General features: G+C 35.6%; 1 long non-coding RNA gene across 1 annotated transcript in view; it reads left to right on the forward strand.

The window, feature by feature from the left end:
- The window catches only part of LOC107532754 (uncharacterized), a 158,700-nt gene that overhangs the window by 43,365 nt on the left and 96,440 nt on the right, over positions 1–18,895 (forward strand). The window lies entirely within an intron of this gene.

Raw genomic sequence — 18,895 nt, forward strand, 5'->3', positions numbered from 1 at the left:
AACATTTTTGGTGCTCAGTCATCTTTCCCAGGAGCATGGTTATGATTTTTTAAGTCAATGCTATATTTTAGATGAAGTAGATCACATCCTCCTTTCTTAGCCAACATTTTTCTGATAATGCATTGATATCAGTTTTTAAAGAATTCAAGTGAATATTATCCCACTTTGGAAAATGACTTTTGTATTTTACTTTATTAAGTGAAAAAGGAACTTAATTTCTACTCTGTTGCACAACGTGGGGTTTGACTGTACCAGGTTAATTTTTCAACTGAAATTCTTTTGGTTTAGGAATTCCTTAGTGAATAAAATATTATTAAAGGTCCATGAACACAGGTGTACTGAAGGCCATAACATTTGTAGACTTCAAATAAAATCTAAGTCTCAGTTGTTTGAGAAAATTATCAAATTAATGAACTCCTCATTAGCAGCAGCATTATTCAATGATTTAAAGCCCCAAAGTGAAACCAGCCAATTGGAACGACTGCTCTGTACATCACAGCACTGTTACCCACTTCCACTTTAGGATCAAAGGTATTTCTTAGATTTCATGTAGTAGATTTAGCTTGTTTGGGTAAATATCTGATAAAACTCTACTGTATTTTTAGCTGTAAAAAAGGATAACAGTGCCTACCTCATATGGTTATGGTATTAAATAAGTTATTATATATAATGCCTAGAATAGTGACTGGAACAAATAAAGCATGGAAAATTCATTGCCATCATCATCACTGCTATTAACATTATTTAATCCATTTAAAATTATTTTTAAAACTAATATATTTGACCAAAATAATGTTACAGAGTAGAAACTGTGCATGATCTGAGTTCAAGCCTTAAAATACTTTGTGGCTTATTTTTATGCTCTTGGGAACCCTGTAACCACCTTCAGGTGAGTGAGCCCAAGAAAACCTGCTGGAGGAAGAGAGGCCAGTTGGAGCACATTTTAGGTCTTGTTCCCCAGAAGAAATATTCTGAAATGGAGATTTTCAAGCAGAAATTTTTGGGGGGAATGCTGTCTGCAACAAATGTGAGGCAATAATGAATGTAGGATTGATCATAGGTGAAAGTTAGTCTGCAACACAGTTGAAACAGAGGTCTCAGCTGGTTCCTTGGGGAACTCTGGAGCTGAGATGGCTCTTAAAGTTGTTTCAAGTTGAGACAAAGGGGCCAGGCATTTTAATGTCTGCATCAACCAGTCATTGGATGAGGGCTACCCTTGAGGAGGGAGTACATTCTTGAGGTAGGCAGCCTCTTTTGGTAATTATTGCGGTAGAGATGCAGTAGTAAGTTGTCAGCAGGCAACACTTCTAGACACTGTGGGAAAAATGTCTTTGTCCTGGAAAGGAGGCTCTGGTTTGTATGTCATAATACTCATTACAAAGGTAAACTTAGGAGTTCCATTCAATAGCTTACGAAGTGCCAGATATGTGAGTGAGGCCATCCTATATTATCCACTTGCTACTAGCTGATCAAAACACATCAGTGAGCCCAGCATAGATAAACCAAACCAGCCCAGACTAGAAAAATATTTTAGGAGACTGACAAAATCTTGAGAGATAAGAAATAGTTGCTTATATAAGTCATTACATTTTGAGGCCGTTTGTTATGTAGTGATAGATAACTGATACAGAATATTATATTATGATAGTATTTATCAAAGACCATGAGGACAAGATTAAGATGATTCTATAGTGTAGTAAAAAATGTTTTAGGCAGCCATTGCCAACGGCATTAAAATCAGCATATATTTGAGATTAAATCAGCAACACTGATGATACTGATGAAGGCTGGGCTGTGAGTATGCAGTACAACTCCTATGCCAAGAGGACGCCAATTGCCAAGCACATGAGGTGGGCACACAAGGTCCCTTAGGAACAAACCAGTGTCACTTCTGGGAATCAGTGTTCAAAGCATTTATATCATCTCACAGCATAACTACAGAGAGTTGTCAAGAGTTTTCCCTAAGGCATTCATTGAGAAACTTGGAATTTACGAGGAACCAATGTCATTCTATTTAGATATTGACATTATACCAATTTACTTTGAAGCTATAAATATCTTTTTTCTCTAAGGAAAAGAAAGTTGAATCAGTTGAAACAAGAACTTTTTAAAAATTTACTTATCGAGCAAACATAACTAGAAAAAAAGAATAACCTACATTCCCACCATGCTACCAAATCAACTATTTTTATTTTCTCACATTCTTTTTCAGTCCCTGTCCGTATTTATTTATGATTAGTTTTAAATAGAGGATAGTACAATTTTGTATTAGATTAAGACCTTTTGAAGAAAATAATCAGAACTTGATTTTTTTACATAAAACCTGAAATCTTTACCAATTAAATGAGATTAGGAGCTCCAGATGGAAGGGCTTCAGGAATCCCTTGCTGTCAAATAGTGGTTACATTTTAGAGACTATTTTTTGTTATTAATATATTTTCTTTTTAAATTTTTTCAATTACAGTTTATATTCAATATTATTTTGTATTAGTTTCAGGTGTACAGCATAGTGGTTAGACAATTATATGCTTTACAAAGTTTCCCCCTGATATTTCCAGTACATATCTGGCACCATACATAGTTAATACAATATTATTGACTATATTCCCTGTGCTGTACTTTACATCCCCATGACTATGTTGTAACTAACAATTTGTACTTCTCAATCCTTTCACCTCTTTCACCCACCCCCCGAACCCTCGTCCCCTATGGCAACGAACAGTCCGCTCTGTGTGTTAATGAGTCTGTTTCAATTTTGTTTATTCATTTATTTTGTTCTTTAGATTCCACATATAAGTGAACTCATCATATTTATCTCTCTCTGATTGACTCATTTCACTGAGCATAATACCCTATAGGTTCAACCATTGCTGTCACAAATGGTAAGATTTCATTCTTTCTTATGGCCAAATAAATAGACACTGGAAATCCTGGGTCATAAGGCAGTTCTGTTTTTAATTGTTTGAGGAACCTCCATACTGCTTTTCACAGTGGCTGCACCAGTCTACATTCCCACCAGCAGTGTTCTAAGGTTTACTTTTCTCCACTTCCTCGCCAGCACTTGTCATTTGTTGATTTGTTGATGGCAGCCATTCTGGCAGATGTGAGGTGATATCTCATTGTTGTTTTAATTTGCATCTCTCTGATGATTAGTGACAGTGAGCATCTTTTTATATGTCTGTTGGCCATCAGTATGTCATCTTTGGAGAAGTGTCTATTCAAGTACTTTGCCCATTTTTTAATTGGATTGCTTATCTTCCTTTTGTTGAGTTATATGAGTTACTTATATGTTTTGGAAATTAACCCCTTATCAGATGTATCTTTGGCAAATATGTTCTCACATACAGTGGGCTCCCTTTTCATTTTGATGCTGGTTTCTTTTGCTGTGCAGAAGCTTTTTAGTTTTATGCAGTCTAATTTGTTAATTTTTTCCTTTATTTCCCTTGCCCTAGGAGGCATATCAGCAAAATATTGCTGCAAGAGATGTCTGAGATTTTACTGCCTTTGTTTTCTTGTTATATTTAAATCATTTAGCATTAGGTAGACAAAAACTAGTTAACCAAATCTTACACTTTTCAACCAATGATTTTGATATTGTACAATCTAATGTCATAAATTGGAATTTAATCCAAGAAAAATATTTGAGGCAATTTAACATAATTTGATTTATAGCAATCATAATTATATTGAGTCATATTTGAACTTCAGCTCTGAAATTATTTTTTACACACAATACAATTCAGTAAAGTCAACTGTTTAACCATCATCTAAACTGACAGTTCTGAGTCTATAAATGTACATTGTTCATTAATCTGTTCACAGAATTTTCTTTTTTTTTTTAATCTTAAGCCAGTAATATGTCTTTCAGAAGGTTGAGGATTCCAATTTTAATTTTTTGTTATCTGATGTAAACGTTTTCAAAACTTGTAATGCGCAGCTCCACTGAATCGTGAGCTCCTCCAGGGAAGGAACTGTGACTTATTCAACATTTTCCCCCCATGGACTGGCACATAGTGGGCACTTATTAAACGTTTATTGAGTGTATTAGTTGGCAACATCTCATAATCCCTAACACTTCCAGAACAAGTTGTGCTTCTCTTCACAGTGCTTATTTCTTGTTCTAGTTCTACTCCACTAGAAACATTTGTTTCTTTTCTCTGTCTCCTTTAGGTACATCTCAATTACAGAAACAAAAACTTGATCTATGTATTCCCAGCTAGCACTAGTACCAGTTTCTGGCACATAGTAATAGGTACTCAGAAAAAGTTTTTTGAAGTAATGTATCTTTGGAAGTTATATCCTCTTCAGAAGGGTGGGTTTCAGACTGAGAAGAGATAAGAAGATTCATCTCTTGCAATACTGTTTCTCCCTTTTGATTCCTTTCAATAGATTACGGACTCCTTGAAGGTAGAGTAAGATGCCTAGCCATTTCTCTGTCCACAGTATCCAGCACCTGTATGGCACACAGTGCTCAAATGTTGAACTGAATTTGAACTCCTACCTTTAATTTTAAATTGGATTTCATTATAGATTAACCTAACCCAACTATTACAAATAGCTTCCTGGCTTGATTCAATAAACGCAATCAAATTCAAATCCTGAATGTCTGCAATAAATCTTAGAGTTTAAAGTGCCTGATTAGACTATTCTGCCTTAATTAGTTTAACTTTCTTTGATTTGAACATGGCCCATTAATTTAAATTAAATAAGCAATTCAGAGCCTGTGGACAATAAATTAGATAAATGTAAATGTCAAGGATTGTAATCCCCTGGCTATCTTTTAAAGATAGTAAATATGTAAGACATCAGAACCAAATATTCCTTTTGATGATGCTAATAAGATGTTCCAGATGGAGAGTAAAACAGGGACTTATTTTTAAAACCCACAGACACTAGAAACCTCCTGGCAATAAATTATCTCTATTTCTGAGTTTAGAAGTTGTCTTAGTTCAAATACAATTTTAGAAGTTATCACCAAATTTTTTGAATTGTTGTGCTATTTTTAAAGAATCAGGTTTTGATGATGTTTTAGGAATATTTTTTGTCATGGCAAACTAGATACTTTGTTTCTGGTGATCATTGGTGGATGTTCATTACAAAGTTAACTATATTGCTTTCATCCATCGGCTTAGAGTTTGTCAGAACTTACTCCTGCTACAGAAACCCAGAGCAACTAGTAATTTGGTCAAAAGTGTCAACTTAGTGGACAGTAACAGCAAAATGCAAGGGTTATTTGAATCAGTTGAGAGTTTGTTTCATGGAGCCAATCAGTAAATACATCAAAAAGAACTGATGCAGTTTTCTTTTTTATTAAAAAAAAAAATGTCTTTATTGATTTCAGAGAGAGAAAGAGAGAGAGAGAGAGAGAGAGAGAGAGAGAGAGAGACATCAATGATGAGAGAGTCATTGATCAGCTGTCTCCTGCACACCCCTGACTTGGGATGGAGCCCACAACCCGGGCATGTGCCCTGACCAGGAATCAAACTGAGATCTCCTGGATCATAGGTTAATGCTCAACCGCTGAGCCACACCAGCTGGGCTGATACAGTTTTCTAACTCCAAACAAGCATGCTTGTTGTTCACATATTTGTTCCTGCTTTTTCTGTATTATAGTATTCGGATGTAGGACTTCAGAAATACTACTCAGTGTTAAGACAGGTGTGCTTATTCTCACTCTTCAAATGTTCATGCTCATTTGATTTATTCTATGGGCATATACACATATACAGACTTTGCTCTTACATATGGATAATTGTTCCCAGTAGCTCTCTGATTTTTGTAGAGACCCTTTTGCCTCAGCTATAGGTGCTAACCTGCAACAGAATAACCTATTCTCAGAAGATTCTCATTTTAAATGTAGGGGGAAAATATAGTCACGGGGAAGCCAATGTATGTTGAGAGTCCATGGCAATGTTAGTACTTAAAATAACAGCTCTCTTCCCATTAACAAATATTCTTTGCATAAGAATTCATTATCCATTTTCTTACTTTTCTTTCTCTTGACAAAATAAATACTGTAGACAAGACACTGTGTCCAAATGACAAAAGTGGTTTCTAGGACTCATGGTCATCATAACTTAGGAGTACAGTGAACTTACTAGAGTATTATCAATTACTTAAAGCTGAAAATTTTAAACAAACCTAGGCCCAGCTGACAAATATATCCCATATTTGTGAAATTTGTCATGAGTCTTGCCATTAAACTAGTGCAATTACATTTTAAGCACCAACAACTCCATAGCTCCTTTGGGACTAAGTCCCATAGCTCTAGTGGGACATCCTTAACCACTAAGCACACCTGACAGAGATATTCATGTAAATGACTTTGTGACTGGTACATGAGCATTTGGGGGACAGTGAGAGTAAAGATGCCTCAGTGAATATATGATGGTTATTAGAAAACCAAGAGCTTGCATGGAAAGATTATCAGGAACGGATACAAGGAAAGAAAAAGAAAAGTTAGGGGCTTTATCAGTCAGGGTCCAGGCAGGAAACAGATGGCACACACATCTTGGATAACTTGAAGAGAAATCAACACAGGGACCATACAAAGGTGTGAATAGGGTTTAGGGAAAGCCACAAGGAATTATAAAGTACCCCAGGGAAAACAACAGGACCTGTTACCAACCCTGGTATTGAAGGAACAACAAGGGGAATGATTATTAGAACCCAGGGAGGATAGCTATATGGAGAGGATCACATGACAGGAGCTATGGCCTTTAGCAGGGAGGCAGGGGAATATATTCCCCAATCTCAATTTCACTTTTTTTCTCTCACAGGGCAGTGCTTCTCACTGGCCAAACCCAACAGGAAGTTGTAGGCAAGGGAGCTTGTTGATGTAAGTCTACACAAGACAAACTCTCAGGGCAATGAGCAAGGAATAGAAGAGAGCAGAGATTTCTACTGTAAGGATTTCTGGAAAAACGTTACCTCATGCCTACCTCAGGTCTCTGAAGGTGGATGTGATTATAAATAGGCTTATTGTGAAGAAGTGAATGAATTCATTTTAGTTAATTCATATAATTAAAGATTACCATAGAATAATTTAAGCACAATTACAATGTCGTGGCATAATTTGCTCTGTAAATGTGTTGCAGAGTTTGGTAAAGTGTGTGGTATAGTAGAGAACAAAGACTTTAGTATTAGAAGATATGGATTTTGGTCCTGGTTCTGCAAACTGACATGCTGTGTGACTTCAGGCAAGTTACTTTACTTCTCTGAGCTTATATATGGGTAAAGTGGAAAATAATATATGTTCTATATGCCCATACCTCAAAGGGAAGTTACATAGATCAGATGAAAATATATCTATAAAAACACGCTTTATAAAACAAAATGTCTCTTCAATACAAGTACCTACTCTTCCATCATTGCAAAGTGCAGTTTAGAGATATATGCTGGCCTTATAAAGAATTAGATGACTTTTCAATTTTTTTCCATACTGACAGGTCTATCTCCTTCTACCTAGACTGGACTTTGCCAGCTTCCCACTAGATCTAATTAAGGTTTAAATGAGATTCAGGAAGACATCATACCTATTCTGGTTGTTCTTTTTATATCTTACAGTCTCTGAATATTCAGTGTTCATATGATTAAGCTGTAAATCAATAGTTAAAGCCAGTGGGCTTTTCTGAATTTTTAATTTTGTCCCATCTATTTGGCTGTACCAGTCATCTTAACTTCATATCAGTTTTTATTCTTTTTTCATTGCCCCTTGTCTGAAGAGCTCCTAATCATATTTCAAGACCCAAAGTAAATATCCCCTCATCAAGAAACCCCCTCCTTTCTCTCACCTAAGTAGATTTGTATCTTTTCTGTTTGGTACATATAGTTCTTGGAACATATCTCTGTTATCACAGGTATCATTCTGCATTGTATTAGAATTATTTGCTTCTATTTCTGTATTTCCCAGTATACCCTGAGGGTTTTGAATGTAAGGGCCATGTCCTATCTGGGTTTTTATCTCCATCAATTAGCAAAGTGCTTGGCACTTCATGTGAGCTTAGTTAATTGGAATTCAAGTTCTAGGAATTGGTGTAGGTATGATACAAAAAGAAATGCAGAAGGCTGAGTTGAACAGAAGTGTCATTTCTACTCCTCAAATTAGTTCATCAGCTTCAAACTGCTAATATTTGGGACAAGATACTCACTATTTTCTTTCAAGACAAAACTTTAGAAGATACACATTGACTTTGATTTTCAACCTTTTTCATCTCATGGCATACATAAACTAATAAAATTCGGTGGCACACCAAAAATATATATCATATATTTTTCTGATCTGACCAAAAAATGGATATAACCTTGATTCATTCACACTGGATGGCTATTGTTGTGTTAGCTGTTATTATTTTTTTTATTTGACAATCTAAGGGAAAAGAGGTTAATGCCCCTGAATAATTAGTCAGGTATTGCATGTTTTAAAAATTCTTGCAACACACCAGTGTGCGTTTTGCAGCACACCAGTTGAAAATCAGAGACTTAGATGAAAGTCCTCAAAAGGGTTCCAAGCTGAGACTGATCATAAATGCATATGTTAAGGAAAAACTTGCCTGAAAAATAAACCTAGAAAATTTTACCAAATACTTTAAAGCTACACTACTTTGATAGCTTGTTTTGTTTTGTTTTGTTAATCCTCACATAAGGATATTTTTTCCATTGCTTTTCAGAGAGAGGAAGGGAAGAAGGAAAGGAGGGGGGAGAGCGAGAGAGAAACATTGATATGACAGAGACACATCAACTAGTTGCCTCCTGCATGTGCCCTTTTGACAGTTTTTTTATTAGCTTTTTTTTTTCCTGTTAGTACTCGTTTTCCGTTTGCTAATTCACTTTTTGTTATCTATGAGTACTCACTAGCAGACAGACTGTAGCAAGAGCCAGAGTTTTAAGAAAAAAAATATTTATGGGAAGATATAATTAATATTGAAACAAATTATATCTATTGACTGAATTCCATCCCCTACACACACAAAGACAGAGAATTTAATGGTAAACACATGTATCATCAGTATTTTGTGAAACCTAGTTTATGTTAGCCTTTTTCTTAGCCAGAATTTATAAGGTTTAAAGATAAAAGCAGTACCTCAAAGGATGATTGCTATGCCTCTGCCTCAATGAGCTAGATGAACTGATGGACAGTAGAAGACATTTCTGCATGTTCTATTTGTGATTTTCTGATCATAGGGATTGGATTTAAGAATGATGAAGCAGATTTTATACTTTGTGTTTTCCTGTTTTTGTAGCAAATAAAGCCAAATAAAGGCCAAACTGATGTTCAGATTTTAACTATTATGTTTTTTATGTCTTTTCAAAATACCCCAGTATTTGAAAGAAATCTTTGTACCAGTCAGCATTACCCAGAGGAATATTTTGAGTTAAAATTTTTTCTCTTTAAAGATAAGGTATCTGAGCCTATTGCTAGTCCTCCCTCTCCTTTGCCTGTATTTTAGGGAGCAATAAATTAATGAGTCATAAGTGTCTCTCCCCACTTCTAGAGTCCCAGGCTTAGGGTAGAAGGACCAGTGAGAACCTGGTTCTATGCTGGTAGGCAAGAATTGTAAATGGGATCACAAACATCCATGCCTCCTTGACATGGGAAAAAATGAGGGATAGGGTTTATCAGAGTATCCTTACAGCTAAGCAATGGCCTAGTAGGAGCCATTAACATTGCCCACCATAAGTAACATCCATCCCTGAGGTAGAGCATGCTGAAGCCATGAGAGATGGATTTACTGAGTGGTTTGCTTTATTTCTATCTTAACATTTTTTATCAATCCTTTTAACAAATAAGCTTCTGTTTAGTGCCCAATTTTGAAGGGTGCTTAACTTCATTGAACCATGTAGTTGGGTTAGAGAGAAGTAAAATAGAAGGTAAATTATTTAAACTAGCCCACAGAAATCGTTCCAGAAGACATACATCTTCTGTTTAATTTTCATTCTGATTTTGGGAAAGAAAGCTAGCAGATCTGATTTTCAAGACCTAAATGTTTATAATATGGTAATTTACTACAATACCGACTCAGCTAGGTTCTTTATATGCAATCTTAATTTCTTCAAAGGTCATGACCCCTTTTCATTGCTACTATAAGAGCCCTGAACTGGGAAAGCGTTAAGCCTTTAATCACTGTCTGTGATAGTATAAACAAGAGGCTAAAACTGAAGCAAGGGCTGACTCTGTTTCATTTTCTTCCATGGAACCATGCACTGGTTGGGTCAGGTCATCAGTGTAGATGTGAGGGTTATCTCACTGTTGATGGAGTCTGGAACAAAAGGCTCCAGCATTTTTAAGAATATGAGGTGAGGAGGAGAGGGGTGAGGGAGGAGGGCTCTGAGTAGAAAAGTACTGGGTACTAAGTCAGAGTGAGGAACTATCTTTAAGATTTTCCACTCTTCTCCCAATAAGGAGGCCTTGGCAGAGACCTCCTAAAAATACCTCTGTCCAAGGCTTCAGATAAAGATACCTAGGAATGAAGGCACAGGGGCTAGCAACGCAAATATGTGAAGACAGTGACTGGCCAGAAGGATCTGAGTCCTTGACTGCAACTCCCCTCAGAGACTCTAGGGCTCTGATTGTGCACCAAGTCTAGTGTGGGAAAGGCAGCTTTTCTCCATGACGCCTGCCAACTAAAGCCTTTGTAATTGCCTAAGGCTGGGCCTGAAAAACACAAAAAGGTTTTTGTGTGTGTATGTGTGTGTGTGTGCCTTTCTTTCCTCTCCCATTTCTCCTCCTATCTAAGGCTACCCAACCCCAAGGTTAAGTTTTTAACCTTATTTACTTGAAGCCTGTCGATCAGTCTAGTCTGTATTCCTCTGAAGCCTCATACTACTTATTTTTAATAATCCCCTTGAGAAGTACTGACAACTACTATATTAGACACAGCTATAAATTATTTACTTTCTATTTCTTGTCTCCCCACCCCAAATGTCATTATCTTTAGGCAAAGAGTTATTTATACCTTACATGTGTCTGTAATCCCTAGCAGAATTATGTGTGTAGTAAACACTCAGTACAGTTGTGGGAGGAATGGCCTGTAGTGTATAATTTTAAAGGCATATGTTCTAAAGTCACCCGTAAATAATTTTTGAAGTGACTATCTTTTTAAGAAAGTTAATGTATCTACTACATGCTAGAGTAGCACAGCATAAGTGATTGGTTTTTCCATTATCCACTGACACTCATCTTAAGAAAAGATTTATTCTGTATGTGAGTGAGGAGTTAAAAGAAGAGTAGCAGTTATTGAATCACCACCATGTGCAGAAGCCATGCAGACACTTTCCAATATTTATTGATTCCTTACAGTAATCCTGAAGCAGACATTTTCTCCATTTTAAAGAATATGATATTGGAGCACAGAAAAAGGATTTAACTTTCCTGTGGTCATACAGTTCTTAAATGACAGAGCTGGTTTTAAACCCAGGTTCATTTGAATATCAAGTCTGTTACATATATACTTTTTAAAAGGTTTAAAACATGGGACAATGTGGATGCCAGAAAGAGGTGTTACATTGTGGCAGGAGATGGATTACTGTCAAAGGCCATCCCATAAAAATTTTTGGCCTACAAAATTCGGCTATTTAAGATTATAAAGTTGAAAGAAATTAAAGGAGAACTAAATAAATGGAAAGGCATTTTGTGTTCACAGATTGGAAGACTTAATATTGTTAAGATGACAGTAATCTCCACATTGATCTACAGATTCAACACAATCCCCATCAAAGTCCCAGCTGCTTTTTTCCCCCAGAGATTAACAACTTGACCTTAAATTCATATGGACATTTAAGTGACCCAGAATAGGCAAAACAATCTGGAAAAACTTACTACTAAGCTACAGTAATCAAGATACTGTGGTACTTTCCTAAAGGTAGACATATATATAAATGGAATATAATAGAGAGCCCAAAAATAAACTCATACATCTATGAGCAATTGATTTTTGACAGTGGTGCCAAGATCATTTAATGGGAAAAGAATAGTCTTAAATAAATGGTGCTGGGAGAACTGGATACTCACATGCAACGGAATCTGGTTGGACACATACCTTATACCAGATACAAAAATGAACTAAAAATGGATTAACAACCTAAATGTAACAGCTAAAACTATAGAACCCTTAGAAGAAAACATAAAAATACATAAAATGACCTTTGATCGGGCAACAGTTTCTTAGATAAGACACCGAAAACAGAGGCAACAAAATAAAAATAAAAAAATGATAAATTGGACTTTGTCAAAAATTTTAAAACTCTGTGTCAAGGGATATTATCAGGCAAGTGAAAAATAACCAACAGACTGGAATAAAATATTTGCAAATCATACATGTGATAAGAGGCCTATTTTCAGAATCTATAAAGAACTCATAACTCAACAGTGCAATGACAAATAACCCAATTAAAAATTGGTCAAAGAGTCTAATAGAAATTTCTCCAAAGAAGATACACAAATGTCCAATGAGAAGATGGCCATGAAAAGATGCTCAATATCATCATTCATCAGAGAAATACAAATCAAAACCAGGAGATACCACTTCACACACATTAGGATACCTACAATAAAAAAGACAGATAATAGTAAGTGATGAGAATGTGGAGAAATTAGAAATCTCATGCACTGCTCATGGGAATGTAAAATAGTGCAATGGTGCAGCTGCTTTGGAAAAACAATCTGACAATATCCTCAAAAGTTAAACATATGGGTATCATATGACTCAGGAATTCCACTTCTAGGTGTATATCTAAGTGAAATGAAAAAAATATGGCCAACAAAAACTTGTGCATTATTAATAAGAGCCTAAAAGTGGAAAAAACCCAAATGACCTTCACATGAGTAATGATAAATAAAACTTGGTGTATCTATATAATTAAATATTATTAGGTGATAGAATAATGTACTGATGTATACTTCAATATGGATGAACCTTGAAAACATTACGTTAATGACCACATATTAACCACATATTGTATGATTTTACTTTTATGAAATGTCTAGAGTAGGCATATTTATAGAAACAGTAAGTAGAATAGTGGTTTCCAGGGGCTGGAGGTGGGTAGGAAAGAATGAGGATTGTCGAATTTATGAATACAGGCTTCCTCTTTTGGTTGACGAAAATGTTCTAGGATTGAATAATGATAATAATTGCCCAATACTGTGAATATACTAAAAAACATTGAATTCTCTATATTCGCAAAATTTTATTATGATGATAATTATACTTCAAAAAACTGTTTAAAATTAAGTTATTTTCCCAAGGTCTTTAAGTGGAAGACCCAAGATTTGAAGGCAGGTAATGTATGCGCAGAGTCTACCACTCAGTACGCAGGAGAGAGCACCATTGTGAAATTTCAGAATACACTATAGACAGCTCCAGCTGATTTTTTAAAGCCAGAGGTATGTGCTATTTTGATAGTGCATGCAGAGCCCAGCCCCTGATCGGTCACCTGAAGGGAACCCCACGCAGGCTTCCTTCTCTCCAATATCCTGACCTACAAATTCCAGTCCTGTCAGAAGCTGTAAATTCTATTCCCACCTCCAGGCTCAACAAGAACACTGCTCTACAGTTGGGCTCACCTGCCTGTACCACAGCCAGAGAAACTTTTCTCTGTGGGTCAGGGGAAAGCGTGATGAGCCTCACTGGTTGCTGTCCAACACTTGACAACAGTCACCTAATATATTTTGCCCAGTTCTGCAGTTATTAATGTCAGGAGAGTAAGTCTGAAACCAGTCCTTTTGTACCTGCAGATATTTTTATTTGACCCTCACATTTAAATAATTCTGGGCTCAAAATTCTTTCCTTCAGTACTTTAATGTTATGCTCTTCTATCCAGTGCTGCTGTTGGAAAATTAAAGTCAGCTTGATTTAAAAAAAAAAAAAAAAAAGTTATTTTTGTTAGTCTTGCTTCTATAAGGAGATAGCAATTTTCTAGTCAGTTTTGTTTCACCATTCAGGTTTTGCCTTTTCCCCCAAAACTCATCTGTACATTTAATAGGTCTGTAATTTGCTTCTGATTCTTAATACAGCCTAAAATGAAAGAGGTCAGTTACTCCAATTACATTGCTTCTGAGGGAAGACTTGGGTCACTGATGGACAGGTATCTGTGTGCCTATCTAAATAAGCTTAGCCATTCCCATTTCTCTTATACATAGATGCACAGTTTTGAAAGCCAGGATAAAGTCCTAGCCACCACACTTCTAATCTAAAATAAGATAGCTGTAATTCTTTAAATCAAGTGACACAGCTAGATCTAGATTTTCTATTCACTGAAAGCTACTTGAGTATATTACTTTTTTGCAATCAGAAAGAACATTTTATCATTTTCAAAAATACGTTTTTTATAGTAAGTGTGTTGCTTTTGCAATGACAATGCTCAACACTTTCTCTACTATTTGGAAAAGTGCTATGTGTGTAAGGAAATGTAATTAATTATACTGACTAGTAACCAACAAAATAATCTAAAAGTTCACATGCCTAAAACTCAAAAATATCTATAACCTTCATCTCTGTCTGCTGGCTGACTCTTGCTATTACAAAGACCAGAGTTCACTTGCCTATACAATGTGTACCTGTTGGAGGGTTGCTGATTATCTATGCTCCTGTTCAAGAAGCCTCTGCTGTACTTTTATACAGTTATAATTTTGTACCAGCATATGCTTACCCTTTCTCCCTTCATTTTATTGTTTCTTTGACTACTGATAAATGATAAAATTTTAATTTATGTTTATATTCTTCAAGAGGATTTGTTTCAACTAAGAAAGGGATTAAAAAGTGCTAAGGGCTGGATGGGCATTGCTCGGTGGTTGAGCATCGACCTAGGATCTGGGAGATCGTGGTTTGATTCCCAGTCAGGGCGCATGCCCGGGTTGTGGCCTTGGTCCCCAGTCAGGGGTGTGCAGGAGGCAGCTCATCAATGACTCTCTCATCATTGATGTTTCTCTCTCCTTCTCCTTTCCTCTCTCTGAAATCAATAAAGATTAAAAAAAAAGTGCTAGGGACTAGAGCAGTATCATTGTATTTATGGGCACTTTTTAATCAAATCAATGAAGATAAAATGGACATGCTACACTTTAAAGAAAGACTTCATTGTATATTTCTGCTATATCCAATAGTCTGAAGACCTTAATGACTTCATTGTATATTTCTGCTATATCCAATAGTCTTAAACCAACATAGATTAAATCATGGTATCCAAGAAGAACATTTTCAGAGACATACTACATACTGGAGACATTATTATGTATCACTAATAAAATGAAATAATTTAAAGAAGAGACACTCAAAAGTTAAAACCCAAACCGTATGTCCTCTGTTTCTTCCAAATGGTATGTTGCCTGAGAGCCAGTGGCTATCTCTCTGCCCTCTAGTGGCCAGGTATTGTACTTCAAGCACCTGCATTACACAGGAGCAGAGCCAGAGTAGACTTTTTCCTACATGGGAAAAATTGTTGTTGACTACATTGTTTGCGTTTGATGAGAATTCACTAATAACAGCCAACACTGTTATTGAGGTTACCAATTTCTATATAATTTCATGCAGTGGGCGCTTGGGTTCATTGACTCATTCAACATTTATTTTGTGCCTGGTACTTATGAAAGTATTGAGAATACAATTGTGGATAAAGTACAGTTTATACCCTTATGAAGTGTTTATTTTGGTGAATAACATAACTTACATTTATTTATAATCTACTTTTATGCCCAAAATTTTTAGTCATTTTATTTTCTTTTAAAATCTTTTTCAATTACAGTTTACATTCAATATTAATTCGTGTTTGTTTCAGGTGTACATTATGTTAGTCAGGTGTAACTACATAATTTCATTAAATTCTTACCATGCTAAAAGGAAGGTATGATTCCCTTCCCATTATAAACTAAACCAAATAAATGCAAGATAAAAGAAAAAATAAACTAAATGAACTGAGGTACAGAGAGATTAAGTTAACAAATGGTAGAGATGTGATATGAACCAAAGTAGTTGGGCTACACAGATCACAAATTTTACACAGAATCATTCTTAAAACAAAAGACCATACAGAAACCTATATTGAAAAGTCTACTTTGATCTTTTGATTAAGCAGTCACTCACAGCATTTTTCCCACAAACATATATACTAGCCTTGTTTGCATTGACATTTAGCAATTAAAATAGAGAAGGAATTCATTTTCTTCCTTCTTCTGTTAGCCCATGCCCCAAAGGCAAAGAAGCAATCAGTCATTTTTTTTTTCTTTCACTGATACTAAACACTTCCTACTGATCTAGTACAACTTTTATGTTTCATGTATTGAAAACTCATACGTTCTAAGATAAAAATTCAGAGAAAGAAATAGACGATAGTTGAGAATATAGTCCTACCATCTTCCCAAGCATTTGAATATTCTGTACACATTTCCTTTTATTTTTTAAAACCCACACTTTATTCTTCTAAAGCTCAATTTTCCCATCTCCTCTAAAATAAAGTTTTTATAGATGATTCTCAGTTGTACTAAATATAGCACCATGAAAGGTACATCATTTGCACTTCATCAATTAGCAGTTATTTTTAAGACTGGTCACTTATTTGATATTCAGTATGCCTCCCATTTCCCTTCATATTAATGAACTGAGACATTACCATGTGGGTTTTTCATTTATTGGTTAATTTTGAACAGCGTGCAGGAAAAAAGAAAAAAAAAAGTCAACGCAGGTATTTTAATAAGCTCTTCTGTCTCTTCATAAACCTGGTTAAACTGCTGATTTTGGAGCAAAAGGACAGAAAAAGTCACCAGGAAGCCCAGTTAGCAGTTCAGCAAGATCATTGCTTATTTCTTACAAGAATGTTCTGAAACTTCCTATTCCAGCACATGAAAGAACCCCTTTAGCTTTTCTCTCTTTGATCAGGTCTAGGAGTTTTATAACTTTATAGCAACCACACTTCAACTTCTTTCTACCAGGCTTACCTCGTCTTCCCTTTGCTATTTTCTCTACTTTTATAGGTCAACATTTAAACCATCAAAGAGAACTACTCCAACCATTAACCTTCAATAAGGAGGGACTAGGTGTTTTATGTGTTTTCTTTCAATTCCTTCTATTTCACCATACATTTTGGGAAGCCAACTATAGTATCCTCAATTGTGGATTAATCATAAGAAGTACTGTATATTGAATGAATGGCTTTATTATTTTTCCTACACAGGGGACAGAGCAATAAAATTGTATTTCATTTTTCAATCATTTTTCTAAAGTGATTGCATATTTATAAGATTTGATAAAAAAACTTTTAAAACTTAATTTATATTTCTGTCTAAAATGTTATTTCTGAAAAAAATTAATATCGTATTATCAATGCAGCAAGAATTATGGGGACTGACTTTGTAGATGCTAAACAAATACCCAGGAAGATTTTTGAATAGCACACAGTTTGAGCATGGGCTGATAAAAAATAAGATGTGAAGTAATAATCTGATTAATAGGTCATTTATAACAGATCAGTGAGAAAGGTATTAATATTTTTTTATTTGTCAGTTTCCAGATATTATAATAAATATTCCCACAACTTGGGCATTGTGTTAGTAAACTATTTACTTGACTGCCTTCCTCACTGGACAGTGATTTTCTTGAAGTATTTCATTTAATCTCTGTATCCACAGTAAAAAGTAAAATATATATGAGTGTATGTGTGTGTGTGTGAGAGAGAGAGTGTGTGTGCATTACATAGTAAAGGTTCAATAAATATTAATTGTATGAAAAATGAGAAAGCTCATTAATGTGAAGGGACATGGGAAGTATAATGATTTAGGACAGTATGGATGGACCTGGAGAATATTATGCTAAGTGAAATAAGCCAGGCAGAGAAAAACAAATATCACATGATCTCACTTATATATGGAATCTATAGAACATAATAAACTGATGAACAAAATAGATTCAGTGACATAGAAACATGGATCAGACTGATGAATCTCAGAGGGAAGGTGAGGTGGGGGGTAGGGATTAACCAAAGAATCTATATGCATATATGCATAACCCATGGACACAGACAATAGTGTGGGGAAGGCCTGGGGAGGGGTTGGGAGCAGGGTAGAAGGGGCCAATGGGGAAAAAAGAGAACATCCGTAATATTTTCAACAATAAAAAAACCTGTTAGAAGTTGCTACAGATGTTTCCTATCTAAACATCATCTTTGAAATCTAGTAAAGGTATAAACATAAAAAATAAAAATAAAAATAATAAATCAACAAACAAGTGCTAGTGAGGCTGTGGAGAAAGAGGAACCCTGGTACACTGCTGATGGGAATGCAGACTGGTGCAGCCACTATGGAAAACAGTATGGAGGTTCCTCAAAAAATTAAATATAGAACTGCCTTATGATTCAGCAATTCCACTTTTGGGTATATATCTGAAGAAACTCAAAACAGTAATTCAAAAGAATATATGCACCCTTATGTTTATTGCAGCGTTATTTACAGTAGCTAAGATATGGAAGCCACCTAAGTGTCCATCAATAGACCAATGGATAAAGAAGGAGTGGTACACACCCTGGCCGGGTGGATCATTTGGTTGGAGTATCTTTCAATACACCAAAGGGGTTTTGTGAGCTCTTGGAGGACAGGAAGCTTGTCTCTACCTTTGCTGATTACCTCCACAGCACAGTGGAAACTCAAATATTTGCTATTTGAATTGATTGATTAATGCTTCTTTTATAAAGTGAAACAAGTAGTCTTTAGTTAGAAGAGTTATTCTACTGGTAGTCCTGAGAATGTGCTGACAGAATTAGCTTGGCAGGTCTGCCTATTAAAGATATAAGGGCTTAATTGGCAAAAGTCCAAATGTAATGAACAATCATTTGATACACCAGGGCTGGCCTGATGAGCAGCATATTATCAGTGCAGCCATATAGGTTGTTGTGCTCAGGAAGGTTTGGAGGG

Source organism: Miniopterus natalensis, chromosome X (assembly GCF_054644295.1).
Source record: "Miniopterus natalensis isolate mMinNat1 chromosome X, mMinNat1.hap1, whole genome shotgun sequence".
NCBI lineage: Eukaryota > Metazoa > Chordata > Mammalia > Chiroptera > Miniopteridae > Miniopterus > Miniopterus natalensis.